The sequence below is a fragment of the Chionomys nivalis genome, chromosome 1 (genome assembly GCF_950005125.1).
Source record: "Chionomys nivalis chromosome 1, mChiNiv1.1, whole genome shotgun sequence".
In the NCBI taxonomy this organism is placed as follows: domain Eukaryota; kingdom Metazoa; phylum Chordata; class Mammalia; order Rodentia; family Cricetidae; genus Chionomys; species Chionomys nivalis.
In genome coordinates, this window is record NC_080086.1 from 139,473,794 (window position 1) to 139,491,506 (window position 17,713).

At 38.3% G+C, this 17,713-nt stretch overlaps 1 pseudogene; it reads right to left on the bottom strand.

Moving 5' to 3' along the window:
- Window positions 1-422: 422 nt before the first annotated feature.
- On the bottom strand, window positions 423-1,370 carry LOC130870712 (putative vomeronasal receptor-like protein 4; annotated as a pseudogene).
- Between the last annotated feature and the right edge of the window lie 16,343 nt (window positions 1,371-17,713).

The window sequence follows — 17,713 nt, forward strand, 5'->3', positions numbered from 1 at the left end:
CAAGAAGCTTCCTTTGAGCGACCTCAGGATCAGGGAACATTATGATATAAAGTAAAGAGGAGAGAGTAAGAAAATTCCTGTGGAAATTTCAACTATGAAGTTAAAGGAATCGACAGCACTTGGCAGCAGAAATATCACAAGAATGCTCATGTGTAATACCAAAAATTTTATTAAAATATGAAAAATCTTGAATTTCTACTCGAACTATTGCAGAGTTTAAGAAGAATATGTTTTTTGGAAAAATTAGTTGTGGCTGCATCAGAATGACACCTCACAAACATCTGTCTGTCAAGCTCAGGAGGGGGAGACAATGGCCTCTTCTGACATTGTGGGCACCAGGAATTATCAGATACATACAAGTTGACACAATACTCATGAATATAAAAACAATAAATAAATCATTCTATGAAAAATGAGAAAAATTATCCATTTTTAAAAATCTGATGGCACATAGACTGCATGTGTTTCACCATATTGATTATTCTGTTATCAGAACTGATTTGTATCAGAGGCGTAATTGTGGGATAGACATTCATCACAAACTTCTGAACACTCAGGGTGACTGGGTTGTACATCCATAACAGTACTGCAATGGATGAGATGATAAAATTTATCCAGTACATGACCACAAAGGAGACCACCAGCAGCAAGATGGTCTGGGTGGCCCTTTTCTCAGGAGATGCTCTCAGGTGGCTGAGACTGTGAAGATGCTTATGTTGCCTCTGATGTCTGAGCAAGATAATTACCATGTATGCACTAGTGGCCAGCATAACTCCTACAAGAAATACATCTCTGCAGGTTGCCACTGTTAAAATCAGTGCCCTGATGATGTAGTTCATGGAGAAGAGTGAGCAGAATTTAGTGACCTTCATCTGGTTGGTCTCACTCACATTGGTAAAAGCACCAGCATAGAAGATTCGGTTGCTACTGAATAACAAGTTGAAAGACCAAATAAATAAAAAAGCATAAATCATGTGGTTTTTTAGTGTATATTTAAATTTTGCCAACAAAGAGGAACTGGGACTGATAGTGACAGCCTGGAACACACTCAGGAGGCAGGTGATGCAGATGGAGAGGCCTCTCATTACCCTGCTTATGTAAAAATTTGTCTTACATTTGAAGTCATTGTCCATGTTCAGTGACTCAAATATGTCCCAAAGCCAAATATCCCCTCCAGTGAGGACCAGCACTATGTGGATGAAGGTCAGTTGACAGGAGATCAAGTCCATGGGCTTAGGTCTGTGACACAGAATTATTAAAGTATAGAAAACAAGGAGAAACATATTGGCCAGGACTCCAAGTCCAGCTTGCAAATTAAGGACAATCCTTAATGAGGACATATGTAGAAATTCTATTCACCTTAAAAACATGAAAAGAAAGAATGAAATTTATGACCTGGCAATGCTGAAGCATGCATGAGCAGCCCATATGTGGTGGTTCTGTTGGCCTTGTCCATATTGGATTTCACAGTCTATGTTGATGAGGACAACTGACCAGGTATCTTCCTCAAGAGGACACCAGATCCCAACACAAATGGTTGTGGAAATCTATTTCAAATATCTGAAAAAATAATAGAGTATTCACCAAACTTTTGATTCATTGGTCAATATGTGTATATCATCATTCTGTTTTGCCTATTTATTCTTGATTAGCCCATATCTTTAATTTTAGAAGTTTCACATTAAATATGGCCTATGTTTCTAAATAGCCTCAATATTTCTCCCGGACATACAACATATTGAGCATGATAAATGCATTCTTAGTCATAGCCTATACAGAATACACACTTTATGTGCTTGTATCGTACCTAGACCACATGCCTTAGAAATTCAATCATACTGATTTCACTTACATCGCCTCATCTTACAGTTAACACTGGAAGCAGCAATGATGAGAATACAGGAGCATAATCATATTTGTACAGCTGATTAAAAATTATGTTGATCTGGGGAAAGATCACAAAAGATATCCAAAAGAGTGAGGTGAGTCAGTTTTATATTTCATAATTTTAATAACCTCTAATTTAAACTATTCATGTTTTCATTCATAATTCTGATGGAATCAGAGTTGATAATTCATGATAATCCCACTATTTTAATCAGTGGGATGTCTATCTCTATTTATTTATTTTTATTTTCAATGAACCACCACCCCAGAATCTGGGATTAAAAACAATGATACAGTTGGAGGCCATTAGTGCACTTTCCACACCATATTAATTTTATACCCATTATTGTTACAAATGCTCTTAGATGTCTCCCAGTTTACTTCCTATACATTTAAAACTTGTGTAAACTCTACTTATGGTTTAATGAACAAACACCCAGCTATCAAGACAAATGTTATTTTTCTTTATTTTTCCCAGCAGGACAGTGGTGGGGGATAAATCACTAATAGTATGATTCCTTTGGGGTTTTTCATCCATCCTTTGTTACTTTACCTACTGTTGTCCATCTTCTGTATTTATATCCTCCTCTTTAACTAAGAAACCCCCATTTTCTCAATTTCCTTTTCAAATCTATATGTATAATCAATCATTTATTATCAACATCTCTATAATTTATTAATAAGACAATGTATTATAAATAAAATAAAAAGATTATAATAGAAGTTAAAGATGGTAATCCAAAAAAATTCTTATATCAAAGCTATGGACTTCAACATCACTACTTCACACCCTTTGCTTAGTAAATGTTTTCTTAGAAAATAATGCTTCTTCTCATTCTTTATGTGGCATCTTTCTCTGGGGTACACTGGAGGGGAGACTTGACCAGAAAAACCACAGCTACCATGGCTATAAACAGTTGTCAACATATCCATAAACTGAGAAAAGTCATTCGTTTTATTTGAAAAAAATGCAGTGCTTGGGTGTTCACATTCGTCTAAGTTGTAGTACTTAGTTGTAAGGATTAAACTCAAAATATATTCATAAACATTCATAATAGTAAGGATATGGTCACAATCAAAGGGATCCAGATCAAAAGACTGAGCAGGCAGCGCACAGCTGTCTGAAGAAACGTGTAAAGAAAGAAACAACGAGCTATTTCCTCATAGCTCAACATTCTTCTGAGAAAAATCACTTTCCCCCTTCATTATCACAGTATTTGATTTTAGAACAGTCTTGTTTTATGAACTTATGGTGGTCTTTGCATTCTTCTCTGAGGAGATAATAATATAATGAACATGCAAACATATTACATCAAAAGTATCATTTTAATTTTAAGTTTCACCATATCTAGTGAGTAATGATTTAAATGCAGTGTGACTGCTCAGAGAGAACATGGAGTGATTGTGTGACTTTCAGGTGACAGGACACATGGTGTTGGCTGATGTGCTGTCCACTGTCAGCAACGTTAATAAGTCTTCAGGATCTCAGGAAGATGAGGACCTTAGACACTCAAATTAGGTCCATGAGCAGATTTTTATGAAATGATATGCCAGTAGGAATAGAGTGATTAGGTGATTAAGGTAATTATTCATAGAACTTGCCTCAACTCTTACAATTTTATTTTATTTTATTTTTTGATGTTTAAGTTTGCTTTATTGTGTGTGATAAAAATAACAGGCCAAAAAAGTCATTTCTATATTTGAACAGTTCTACAACTTGCTACTTGGAGGAATGAAAACAAACAGGTATCCATCCATAAAGGCAGGAAAGGAAACAAATGGGGAGATTTTAAGAATTGTTTCTCTTCACTTCCAAGGGCTGAAAGCAGGTCTGCCTCTCAGTCAGCAAGTGCCTCTTGCTGGGCGGTTTGAGTATGGGGAATGGTTCCTCAAGAATTTCTCAAGTTCTTTCATTGTCCATGCTCTTTTGAAGTCTTCATTTTTATGCCTTACTTCCAAGTGCAAGATCACATTTTTCATTCGACGCTGTAGAGAGGGTTCTCCATATATGGTGATTTCAGCCACGTTCCCAGAGCCACCGGTGTCCACGGTCATCCAAATCGCGCCATTGTACCACTCGGATGGGACTGAGGGTTGCATTCGGCCAAAAACCCTTTCGGCCGCCCAGGTGCACGACAGGCTCACAGATTTCGTCCTGAGGCTGCCAGGACACAGGTGGAGCGCGAAGCTTCTCGGAGGAAGGGTCCTCCATCGGTCTTTTCGGTTCATGGTGGGCGTCACTAAAGTGGGACTCCATTCTCGAACACTCCAAGAGCAAGGGCAAGGAGCTAACTCTTACAATTTTAAAGTATCAGTTACTCTTTAGAAATTGAGTTTCACTCACCTGTCACTGGAAGCACACAGATGCTCACGAGAACTTTACAGTCTCACACTTTCGAGCCAGTTCCCCTGCGATGAAGCAACAGGAGCAGTGTCACTGCAGAGCCTGTGGGGAAGCAGTCGGACCAGAGCTCGATCACAGGTCACTGTGAGACCCTCACCACTTATTCTAAAAGGGACGAGAATTTCCTAGCAGAATGTTTTAAAATTAGAAACACAGACTAGCTTCACAGAAAGATAATGCTTCACTTTTCCCCTCCCACCCGAGAAATTCCAAAGCACAAAGACACTTAGCCAGCCACCTGGTGATAAAGAAAAACAAAGAACAAGCTATGGGAAAGAGCAAAAGACCTTGCACCTGTGCCAAAGCTGATCTGAAAAGTCTCCTTGTAGTTTCACCTTTAAAAAAACTAACCCCGCAGAGGAACCTTTAACTTCTCTCCCTACCTTGCTACCTTGCAGTTTGGGGGTCTAGAAGTTCCTGGCCACCCTTTACAATAAAGGAGTTAACCTTGCATTTTGCAGTCCGGTCTGCTCTGGTTTTTGGTGGTCTCCCTCTGTGGGTCATGATCTGGGCACAATAGTCACATGGTGTAAATCTAAGAAAGAAATAAAAATGTTCACTAGAAGTGTGTGTGTGTGTGTGTGTGTGTGTCTGTGTGTGTGTCTGTGTGTGTCTGTGTATGTGTGTCTGCATGTGTGTCTATGTGTGTGTGTCTGTCTCCCTTTTTCTCTGTGTGTGTGTGTGTGTGTGTGTGTGTGTGTGTGTGTGTATGAAATAACTACCTGGAGTAAGAATACATCAATAGCATACTGTGTATTTGGACATCTGTCATGAGTAAATAAAACAGCATTGAGTGAAAACAGTTATATCAAATATATTTCTAAGATAAATCTCTATTTCCTGGATGACTTGGTAAAATCCACAAAGGTTCTGCTACCTAGTGCATCAGCATCAGTGTAGATTCTTAAAGAGAATTGCACAAAACTGAAAATTTTGTGATGCTTGCAACCAAATTCATGCTTCCATCATTTGGTTTTTCGTGGCGTGGAAGCTCTGTGTCTAGTGACATTTACTGGCATCCTTTTATTCCATTTTAAAAACAATGCTTTTATAATGCTATATTATCTATTTACGAATATGATTTTCTTGTATTTGTGTGTAGGAAAGACGGAGACAGAGGGAGGGGCTCTGCCGCGCACTGCACCCCCGTGTCTGCGCTCTGTGCGCTGGCACACAGTTCTCAAGCTTCGGGCATGGAGGCTGGAGGTTAAAATACACAGACACACACAGACAAAGAAACAGCGACACGGGTCATCCTTGAATTCCCCAAGAATGCCCCCTTTATTGTGTTCAGAGGCAGATTATATAGCCCCAGCCAAACCCACCAGAAACCACTCTCCTGCCATCAGGAACTCCTGAAGGTCTCCTGCTCAGAGCAGCTGTAGGCACTCAGATCAGGGAATTACAAGAAATTCAGGATCTGGGGTCTCATTGCTCTCAACAGGGCTCAACCTACAGTTCATACTGGCTTCAATAAAAGTCAGGTAGCTCCTGTCTTAGCCTTCAAAGTGCTGGGTCCATAGGTGTTGCCACCACATCTGACTTCACTTTCCATTTGAGTCTCTGTATGTATCAGTAAATGATATTCCAGCAATATTAACATGGACTTATGACATTCATCAGCTAAATTTAAATTTACTTGACATATTTTCTGTACGCATATTTTAATGAACAATTATATTTTGCAACTCTTAAAAATTTTGGGTATTTTGACTTTAAATAATTTTTTTAACTGAAAATATTTCTCACTGCTAATGAAAAGCTTACTTGATATTATATAAATAGCAGTGTAACAATGTTCAACTTAGAAAACTTAAATATTGAAAATTAATTCATTATAATTAAAACACTGAAACTTCTACTGAAAATTACTCACTTTAAATGTTTGTAAAGATAACATTGAAATTATATAGTTTGTTTTCGTTTGTAAAAAAATAAAATGCAAAGAGAAAAAAGTAATTTAATGAATAAGTGAAGTAGGATTCTAGATACTTTTGAGATGACCAAAAGGATCTACTTAATTAGAAATATTTACAGTAGAATAACAAAATCTATGAAAAAAATTTAATCTTATTAATACAATGTTAAGACTATCTTAGATTTTACTAAGTCATGAAGTGAAACTTTACTAAGAATTCCTAAGTATACACAAACTTAACAGTACAGAAAATACTGATAAACACTAAATTAGCTAATATTTGTTGCACAGTCCTGATGAAGTTTCATAAAAATCAATGCATGGCAAGAGACTTGAACTTGGAGTGGCTACTAGAAGCCCAGGGCAATGTCCCCAGTTAGTTCTTTGGGCACCTGAGGATAGGGAACCTGAAATGAACCTATCCTATAGCCATACTGATGAATATCTTGCATATCACCATAGAACCTTCATCTAGCGATGGATGGAGATAGAGACAGAGACCCACACTGGAGCACCAGACTGAGCTCCCAAGGTCCTAATGAGGAGCAGAAGGAGGGAGAACATGTACAACGAAGTCAGGACCACGAGGGGTGCACCCACCCACTGAGTCAGTGGGGCCGATCTATTGGGAGCTCACCAAGGCCAGCTGGACTGTGACTGAAAAAGCATGGGGTAAAACCGGACTCTCTGAACATGGCGGACAATGAGAGCTGACAAGAGGCCAAGGACAATGGCACGGGGTTTTGATCCTACTTCAGGTTCTGGCTTTGTGGGAGCCTAGACAGTTTGGATGTTCACCTTCCTAGATCTGGATGGAGGGGGGAGGACCTTGGACTTTCCACAGGGCAGGGAACCCTGACTGCTCCTGGGACTGGAGAGGGAAGAGAAGAGGAGTGGGGGGAGGGGGAGAGGGGCGGGAGGAGGGGGAGGGAAATGGGAGGCGGGGAGGAGGCAGAAAATTTTTTTTAATAAAAAAAAATAAATAAATCAATGCATACTTGAGAAAAGTATAAAAATGAGAAAATATAAAATATAATTTGTATATATTAATATTATAAATGTATTTTTGCAGACAAATGAATGTGTGTTCTTTGTTTTTCACCCTCTAAGCCGTTTCAGGTATTTTCTGAGAGGGTTGGAAATTTAACACAGCTGCCATTATCTAGGAGGAACCATGTTTATAGAATTATGAGAGTACACCCTCAGGAGAATCCATAGGCAGATATGCTTATTAAAATACTCCATTGAGGGTCACTTTTTACAGAGATATGAATGTACATTTACTGTAAAAAGAGATAGATATCAGTATATTTTCATTCAATACATAGTATCCATTGATAACATTCACCCTATTGGCTTTCCCTGTCTCTCTGTCCACAATTCTGCTAGGCGCTGTCATCTTGCCAATAGGATCACCTTCTACATCACATCCATTACAGAGGTCACAGCAAGTGAAATCTATGTTCTTCTACAAATCATCACACTGATATTTTTGTCTATAGGAATTTGTTGTGTTTGCTCTTGATACAATAAGGCTCAAAAATGAATTCTAAACAGAGAATTCTCTAATTATTTTGTTACAGAAAACTCTGCTTCCTTCTACCACTTACAACTCTCACTATTGATGAAGAGAAAATGAAACACTCACCTGGCCAGACCTTTGATAAACATCCATTTGGAATGCGGCCCTAAGAAGTAGTTTTATAAAGAAGAAATGTCATCAGCTCATCTCTCTCTAGACTCATAATTATCATGTCACCTGGAAAGAGGGAAGTTCTGAGATTGAGTTGTTAGAAAGTGATACAATTAACTGGAAGAGTGAACTTCTCTAATTTCAGGACAACACTAGAGAAGGAGCAGCTGAGCTCTGGCTTTCCCACGTGTAAACTCTTCTCCCCAGTCCCTATCTGTCTGTGTGGATTAGTGGATCCCTGTCCTTCTGGACAAAGCTAAAGTAAAAATAACAACGCATCCATAAGAAGTAAGAAAACATTTAATTCCTCAAGGAATCTTTCCTGCTTCCAAAATATTCCTTGATGGCCTCCACACTTACTTGACAGTGGCTTCATGACCTCACCAAGAAATTAAAATCACTTTTGCTAAAAATTAAGAAAATGTACATAAATACACTTGGGAAAAGTAATCTTTCTTGCAGGAGCCACAGACATGAGGTGATATAATCACCGGATAGTGAGCTGTGGGCCTGGGGATGTAACTTAGTTGGTAAAGTGTATGTGTAGACATTGTTGTTAATGTGGGATACCATGGAGAAATCAAACCTTGAAATTCTATGCACAGGTGAGGGAGAAGAATCCCAAGTCAATGGTGAACACAAGACCTTCAAGGAGACCTTAGAAAAAAAACTGTATCATGCAAAGGAAAGACTCACCCACACACCTAGAAGAAGCACACAGAATACATTAAAGACAAGACCCAAAAAGGATCTCATATTTACAACACTGAGGAGACAAAGCGATAAAGATATATTAAAAATTTGCAAAGGAAAAAGTACAAATCACAAGTAAAGAGCACTTTTCAAAGAACAACTGATTGCTCAAGGAAATCTTTCAAAGCCAGAAGATACTGGAATAATACCACCCAAGTACTAAATGACAGCCAACTTAAAATAATATGGCCAGCAAAATTACTCCATGATTGAAGGAAAAGGAATAATTTTTTTTTGCATAGCATTTTATTTTATTTTATTTTATTGGTTTTTCGAGACATGGTTTCTCTGTAGCTTTGGTGCCTGTCCCGGAACTAGCTCTTGTAGACCAAACTGGCCTCAACTCACAGAGATCCGCCTCCCAAGTGCTGGGATTAAAGGCAGTGCATAGCATTTTATTTTATTTTATTTTTTATTTTTATTTTTGGATTTTTCTTTTTTTATTAATTAATTTATTTAATTATTAAAGATTTCTGCCTCTTCCCCGCCACCACCTCCCATCCCCCCCTCCCCCAATCAAGTCTTCCTCCCTCCTCAGCCCAAAGAGCAAGCTGGTTTCCCTGCCCTGTGGGAGGTCCAAGGACCACCCACCTCCATCCAGGTCTATTAAGGTGAGCATCCAAACTACCTGGGCTCCCACAAAACCATTACGTGCAATAGGATCAAGAACCCATTGCCATTGTTCTTCAGTTCTCAGTAGTCCTCATTGTCCGTTATGTTCAGCGAGACCAGTTTTGTCCCATGATTTTTCAGACCCCGGCCAGCTGGCCTTGGTGAGTTCCCGATAGAACATCCTCATTGCCTCAGTGTGTGGGTGCACCCCTCGCGGTCCTGAGTTCCGAAAAGGAACAATTTTACAAACATTTTCAGCCTAAAAATAATTTACATTCAAAAACCAAACCTAAGGTGATACAGGAAGCTTTATTTGGGGGTAAATAGAGGGATAAGCAAAACATAGAGACTTTGGAAGGAACATGAGCCATAATTATTTAACCATAAAGACCAATGAGAACACAACAACAAAAATCAACAACGTGATGACCACAACTAGCACAGGCATTTCTATAACAGTTTAAGCATGAATGGCCTCCATTCTCCACTCAAAAGACAGAGAAGGATTGAATGGATCAAGAAATAAAACCTATCTATCTGTTGCCTAAAAGAAACAGATTTTAGTTATGAAGATAGGCACCACCTTAGAGTAAAAAGATAGACAAAAGTATTCCAATAAAATGGAATCATGCAGAAAGGTGTCGCCATTAGAACACCTAAGATAATAGACTTGGAACAGAAATGATGAACAGAAATACAGAGGGAAACTGCATTCGGATCTAGGGAGCACTTAACCAAGAAGACATTAGTACCCTAAACATATGTGCACCAAAATGAAAGACACAAAATTTCAAAAAAAAAAATCTATCACTGTTTCAAAAGACAGATTACACTAATCCAATAATAATAGAATTCAGTACTCAACTTTCTCCAATAGACAAGATATCTCACAAAGAAAAATATACAGAGAAACAACAGAATTAATGGACCTCATATATCAAAGGGACTTAAAAATGCCTACAGAACAGTCCATCCAAATACAAAAGAATACATATTTTACTCTGCATTATAAAGAAACTTTTCTAAAATAGACCATATACTGAAATGCAAAAAAAAATTCATTACAAATGAAAAAGATTGAATAAATGTCCTTGTAGCATGATTGAGCATCCTTTGGGTATATGCCCAAGAGTGGTATTGATGGGTCCTGAGGTAAGTTGATCCCAGATTTTCTGAGAAACCACCATACTGATATTCAGAGTTGTACAAGTTTGCATTGTACCAGGAATGAATGAGTATTTTACTTATGCCACATTCGTTCCAAGATAAGCTATCATTGGTGTTTTTCATCTTAGACATTCTGAGTGGTGTAATATGGTATCTCATAGTCATTTTGATTTGCATTTCCCTGTTAGATGTTGTCTTTCAACCATTTGAGATTCTTCTGTTCAGAATTTTCTGTTTAGTTCTGTACCACATTTTTAAATTGTGTTATCTATAATTTTAATGTCTAATTTCTTATGTTACTTATATATTTTGAAGATCAGTCCTCAGTCTCATATGTGTGGTCTTGTTGTCTGAATTTTTCTTGTATCTTATGGGTTTTATGTTTCCTGCTTATTTGTGGTGTGCATTACTGGAGCAGTTATCTTTCATGACCCTATTGAAGGACTTATCTTTGCCATTGACTTGGGATTCTTGTCTCATGCCTATAATTTGAAAGTTTTATATTTTCATATATTCCACATATAAAATTTTTTTCATGTGTACACTCTAACAACTGAGCTACTGTGGTGGTATTTTATTTATCTTTTAATAAATACAGCTTTCCTGAAGATCAGAGAGTAAAATAGTCCCACTGGTCAGCCTTACAGAGCAGGAAGTGGTGACACTCACCTTCAGTACCACTAGCCAAACTGTTTGCTATAGAAACCATGTGGTAGTGGTACGTGTCTTTAAGACCAGCCGTACGAGGAATATAAGATGGGAGGAGACAGCAGTCAGACAGTCTCCTTCTAGAATCCTGTATGCAGAATCATTTCACACTGCGGTAGATGTAAGAGTCAGGCACTTACTCTTTTGCTTTTCTGACCTTCAGGCTGAACTCCAATACCTGTTTCTGGGTTTTTATTAATCTTGCTTCATTTGGCACCCAATGTTTGGTTTACGAATTCATGAAAAAAGCTATTTTCCTGAGGGTTTTTAGCCACTGTCATAGGCCAGGGCTAGACCCAAACCTAATCACTTGGGTTTGGAAGAAAAACTAGCATAGCACTGGCTTAGATTTTTCTCCAGCCCTGCCTGTCCACCCATGACTTCTGGTGGCACTCATGGCTTGCTGTCATCCTGCACAGCACCTACACAGCTTCCAGCAATCAAAAGTGTCCCAGTCATTCCCAATCACTGTGGAGGACATGCCTCCCCAGGAAACTTAGTAAATCCAGTGCCTGCTGTAAAAAAAAAAATCATACTACTCTGAATGATGAAATAACAATTAAGGATGAATCAGAACTTCAGGAAAAAAATAGACTATGTATACTTTGCTAGGCTTCTATAAAGTTTCAAAGACCAAATCAGGTAGTACAAATAAATAGCATTATAATTAAAGGATTATTAACACAGGTAAGATGTGACTATTATTACTCCAGAAACTTGGCATCTAAATTGGCCTCTTCAGGAGGCAGATGTTCAATTCCTAGGAATTGGAACCCTATATCAGGAAAACAAATCAAAAGATGGCTTGAATTCATAGGACTAGAAGGACCACAAAAAAGGCTGAAGTCACCTGTGGCTAATATAACAGTGACTCTATGAGTTGGTCATCTGTTACAACAATGGAATACCCATATCAACATTGTTGAAGTCTCAGAAATGGATCATATCAACTCATGTTTCTGGAAAGGATATTATAAGGCAGTATTAAAAATCCACCAACCATTGAGTCCATACAAAAACAGAACAACAACTAGCCTACTCTCAGGGATACCAACAGTCCTAACTTCAAAATTGTTAACTAAGAAACATATAGGAGTTAAGCAATTGTCTGTAATAAAAGAGAAACTGAAGGTTTTAGAACAGCTGGTACAGGAGCAACTAGATGCTCAGCATATTGATGGATCAACCATCCTTGAAATTCTCCTGTATTTGTTGCTAAAAAGAAATCTAGAAAATGGAGAATGGTAACAGATCTGAGAGCTGTTAATAAGGGGATTCAGCCAGTGGGCTCTCTACAGTCTGGCATTCCTTTACCTTCCCTATTGCCTAAAGAATGGCATCTCATAATTATTGATTTAAAAGATTATTTCTTCACCATACCTTTACTAGAAAAAGACAGAGAAAAATTTGTTTTCACAGTGCCTACTTATAATAATTCTCTGTCCTTTAAGGGATATGAATGGAAGGTTCTCCATGAGGGAATGTTAAATAGCCCCACCTTGTGCCAATATTTTGTAAGTCAATCATTAGAAATAATATGCAAGAAATTTCCTGAATCTATAGTTTATCATTACATGGATGACATTTTACTATCCGATTCAAATATAGATACTTTAGAAAGAATGTTAGGAGAAGAAAAATTTTCTTCCCACCAGCAATGAATGAGTGTGCCCCTTTCTCCACAACCTCTCCAGCAAAGGCTATCATTGGTATTTTTGATTTTAGCCATTCTGACAGGTGTAAGATGGTATCTCAAAGTTGTTTTAATTTGCATTTCCCTTATCGCTAAGGAGGTTGAGCATGACCTGAAGTGTCTTTTGGCCATTTGAATTTCTTCTGTTGAGAATTCTCTGTTCAGTTCAGTGCCCCATTTTTTTATTGGGTTAATTATCCTTTTAAAGTCTAGTTTCTTGAGTTCTTTATATATTTTGGAGATCAGACCTTTGTCTGTTGCAGGGTTGGTGAAGATCTTCTCCCAGTCAGTGGGTTGCCTTTTTGTCTTAGTGACAGTGTCCTTTGCTTTACAGAAGCTACTGAGTTTTAGGAAGTCCCATTTATTCAATGTTGTCCTTAATGTCTATGCTGTTGGGGATAAACGTAGGAAGTGATCTCCTGTACCCATATGTTGTAGAGTACTTCCCACTTTTTCTTCTATCATGTTCAGTGTGTTCAGACTAATATTGAGGTCTTTAATCCATTTGGACTTGAGTTTTGTGCATGGTGATAGATATGGATCTATTTTCATTCTTCTACAGGTTGACAACCAGTTCTGCCAGCACCATTTGTTGAAGATGCTCTTTTTTTTCCATTGAATACTTTTAGCTCCTTTATCAAAAATTAGGTGTTCATATGTTTGTGGGTTAAAATCAGGGTCTTCTACTCGGTTCCATTGATGGACTTCTCTGTTTTTATGCCAATACCAAGCTGTTTTCAATACTGAGGCTCTGTAATAGAGTTTGAGGTCAGGGATGGTAATGCCTCTATACGATCCTTTATTATATAAGATTGTTTTGGCTATCCTGGGTTTTTTGTTTCTCCATATAAAGTTGATTATTGTCCTTTCAAGATCTGTGAAGAATTTTGATGGGATTTTAATGAGGATTGCATTGAATCTATAAATTGCCCTTGGTAGAATTGCCATTTTTACTATGTTGATCCTCCCAATCCAAGAGCAAGGGAGATCCTTCCATTTTTTGGCATCCTCCTCAATTTCTTTCTTCATAGACTTAAAGTTCTTGTCAAATAGATCCAGAATGCAAACTTGTGCAACCACTTTGGAAATCAGTGTGGCGATTTCTCAGGAAATTTGGGATCAACCTACCCCAAGATCCAGTAATACTACTATTGGGAATATACCCAAGAGATGCCCCATCAAATGACAAAAGTATCTGTTCAACTATGTTCATAGCAGCATTGTTTGTAATAGCCAGAACCTGGAAACAACCTAGATGCCCTTCAATGGAAGAATGGATGAAGAAAGTGTGGAATATATACATATTAGAGTACTACTCAGCGGTAAGAAAACAATGACTTCTCGAATTTTGCATGCAAATGGATGGAAATAGAAAACACTATCCTGAGTGAGGTATCCCAGACCCAAAAAGAGGAACATTGGATGTACTCACTCATAATCAGTTTCTAGCCATAAATAAAGGACATTGAGCATATAATTTGTGATTCTAGAGAAGCTAAATAAGAAAGTGAACCCAAAGAAAATCGTATAGTCATCTGCCTGGAGAGGGGAAGTAGACAAGATTGCAGGGCAAAAACTGGGAACTTGCGGGTGAGGTGGCATGGGGCAAAGGGGAAATGGGATGAGAAACATGAGAAGGGGAGGATGGGAGGAGTTCGGGGGATTGGGATGGTTGGGATATAGGAAGGGTGGATATGGGAGCAGCGAAGTATATATCCTAACTAAGGGAGCCATCTTAGGGTTGGCAAGAGACTTGACTCTAGAGGGGTTCGCAGGTTTCCAGGGAGATGTCCCCAGCTGGTACCTTGGGCAACTGAGGAGAGGGAACCTGAAATGACCCTATCCTATACTGATGAATATCTTACATATCACCTTAGAACCTTCATCTGGCGATGGATCGAGGTAGAGACAGAGACTCAATTTGGAGCAACGGTCTGAGCTCTTAAGGTCCAAATGAGGAGCAGAAGGAGGGAGAACATGAGCAAGGAAATCAGGACCACGAGGGATGCACCCACCCACTGTGACAGTGGAACTGATTTATTGGGAGCCCACCAAGGCCAGCTCGTCTGGGACTGAATAAGCATGGGTTGAAACTGGACTCTCTGAGCATGGCAGACAATGAAGGCTGATGAGAAGCCAAGGACAATGGCACTAGGTTTCGATCCTAATACATGAACTGGCTTTGTGGGAGCTTAGCCTGTTTAGACGCTCACCTTCCTGGACGTAGATAGAAGACCTTAGTCTTCCCGCAGGGCAGAGAATTTGGACTGCTCTTCAGTATCCAGAGGGAGGGGGAATGGTGTGGGGGGTGGAGAAGAGGAGTGGGGATAGGGGGAGGGGAGGGGGGAGGGGGCATTATTTGGGAGAAGGGGAGGGAAATGGGAAACGGGGAGCAGGTGGAAATATTAATTAAAAAAGAATAAAATAAATAAATAAAACATGACATATCAAAAAAAATTTCTTTGTTGGGGATTAAAAATTGCTCATGAAAAATACAAAGAGGAGATTCTAATAATTATTTAGGCTATACAATATATATAAAAATAGACATTAATAGGTGCAAATTAGGAGAGATCAATTGTAGACTCTTAATGACTTTCAGAGATTGCTATAAGACATTTCCCAGCTTTGGCCCACTACTGGGATAGAACATGATGATCGTATTAATTTAAACTAAACCATAGATGGTGACAAGGACTTTAATACTTCCAGAAAATTTTCAACTGAAGCTAAGAGGAAATTGAATTTGATTGAAGTAAAATTACAAGAGTCACATATGAATCCTATGGATTTGAATCTTAACTGAATTTTTGTCATATTACCCTACAAACATTTTCCTACTGGAATTGTAAAGCAGAGGGAAGACATTATCTTAGAATAGTTTCTTTTACTACATAAACTGAGAAAAAATTAAATACTTTTGTGGAAAAAGTCTCTGAGTTGAATATAAAAGGAACATTGAGACTTTGTCAATTAGCAGGAATAGACCCAGAAGAAATTCCGGTACAAATCACTAATGCTGAAATAAACAAATATGGGAAGAAATCCAATCCTGGCAAAGAGCTTGTAGTAATTTTTTAGGAGAGATTAATAACAACTATCCCAAAACTGAGAAAATTTGAGTTATAATGAGAACTAATTTGATCCTTCCTTGCATTGTATGGAACACACCAATAGCTGGAGCCCCTACATTCTACACTGATACAAATAATTCAGAAAAGGCAGGTTACAAATCTGAAACTTTTAAATAAAGTGGAACAAAGCCCTTATGATTTCATTCAAAAGACAAAATCATATGTTATTTTCATGATACTAAGGGATTTTAAAAAACGTCTCAAACGTAGTTAACCTGTAGGCCAACTATGGATACCCCAACATTGCAGAGGAACTTTGGGTAACTGTCCAGGCAGCTAGCTGTTTCTGTCATTTCTCACAGTTTTGGAAATTGCTTGCTCACATTTCCTGCTCACTCAGTTAATATTATTTTCTTCTTGGTTTTAAAAGAGTTAAAGACTGGATAGTTTTAGTTATAGCTTTCACTGTTTAACTGAGGCAGAAATCACATTATGATAGAAAGTAAAATAATTACAGAACATTAGATAGATGTGGAGTATAGTCTCTGAGTTTGTCAAATGCAAATGGACTAGACATTGTTGATGTATTTATTGTCTGCATATTTTGTATATAGTCATTGTACTTAATTTATATAGTTTTCTTATCTAAGTTATAGCCTTATTTTATATTTTAGACAAAAAGGAAAATGTGGTGATATTTCATTTGTATTTTAATAAATAAGACTTGCATGAAGATCAGAGAATAAAACAGCCCCATTGGTCAACCTTACAGAACTGGAAGTGGTGATATTTACCTTTAATCCCACTAGCTAAACTGTTTGCAATAGAAACCAGGTGGCAGTTGTACATGCCCTTAATCCCAGCCCTGGAGAGGAATATAAGATGGGAAAAAACAGCTCTCAGACACAGAGTTATTTTGAGATTCCTGGAGGCAGGATTATCATTTCAGACTGAGGTAGAGGTAAGAGCCAGTTTGTTGACATAGATTTCTGCCCCACCCAGTCCCACAGTAATTCAGTCCCAATGAAACACACAGAGGCCTACATTAATTGCAAACTGTTTGGCCTATTAGCTCAGGTTTCTTATTAATTAACTCTTACATCGTACAATAAGCCATGATTTTTGTCTGTGTTAGACATGTGACTTGGCACCTTGTGTTAGTGAGCATTCTCATCTTATTTCTCTACGTCTGAGTGATGACTGCAGACTGACTTTTCTCTTCACAGAATTCTCCTACTCTTCTCATCTCACCTATACTTCCTGCCTGACTACTGGCCAGTCAGCATGTTATTAAACCAATACAAGTGAAAATCTTTACAGGGTACACCAGTGGCTGGCTGTTTTGCTTTTCTGACCTTCAAGTTGAACACCAATATGTGTCTGAGTTTTTATTAATCATGCTACAAGCTGCATTACCAGTCCCCCCCCCAAGCCTATCTGCTGATAATACAGCTACACCACCTCACATCTGTACATTCTGTAAAAAAGTATCTAGTTCACCCTCACCCAAGCACATCTGACAGACAGAACAGGCTGTAGATCAAAGGTTACATGGCTGGCTGAACATTTTGTTAATTTTAGCAAAAATTAACAAATCTCATGTTAATTTCTACATGAGATTCTGAAGCCACTGTCAAGTAAGTATGGAGGCTACCAGGAATGTTTTGGAAGCAGGAAGGATACCTTGGGGAAGTGAAATTGCTTTTCTACTTTTTTAAATGGCATATTTTTATTTTACTTTTGTCTTGTTAACAAGGACTGGGATCAGCTAATGCACACAGACATGTAGGGCCTGGGGAGAACA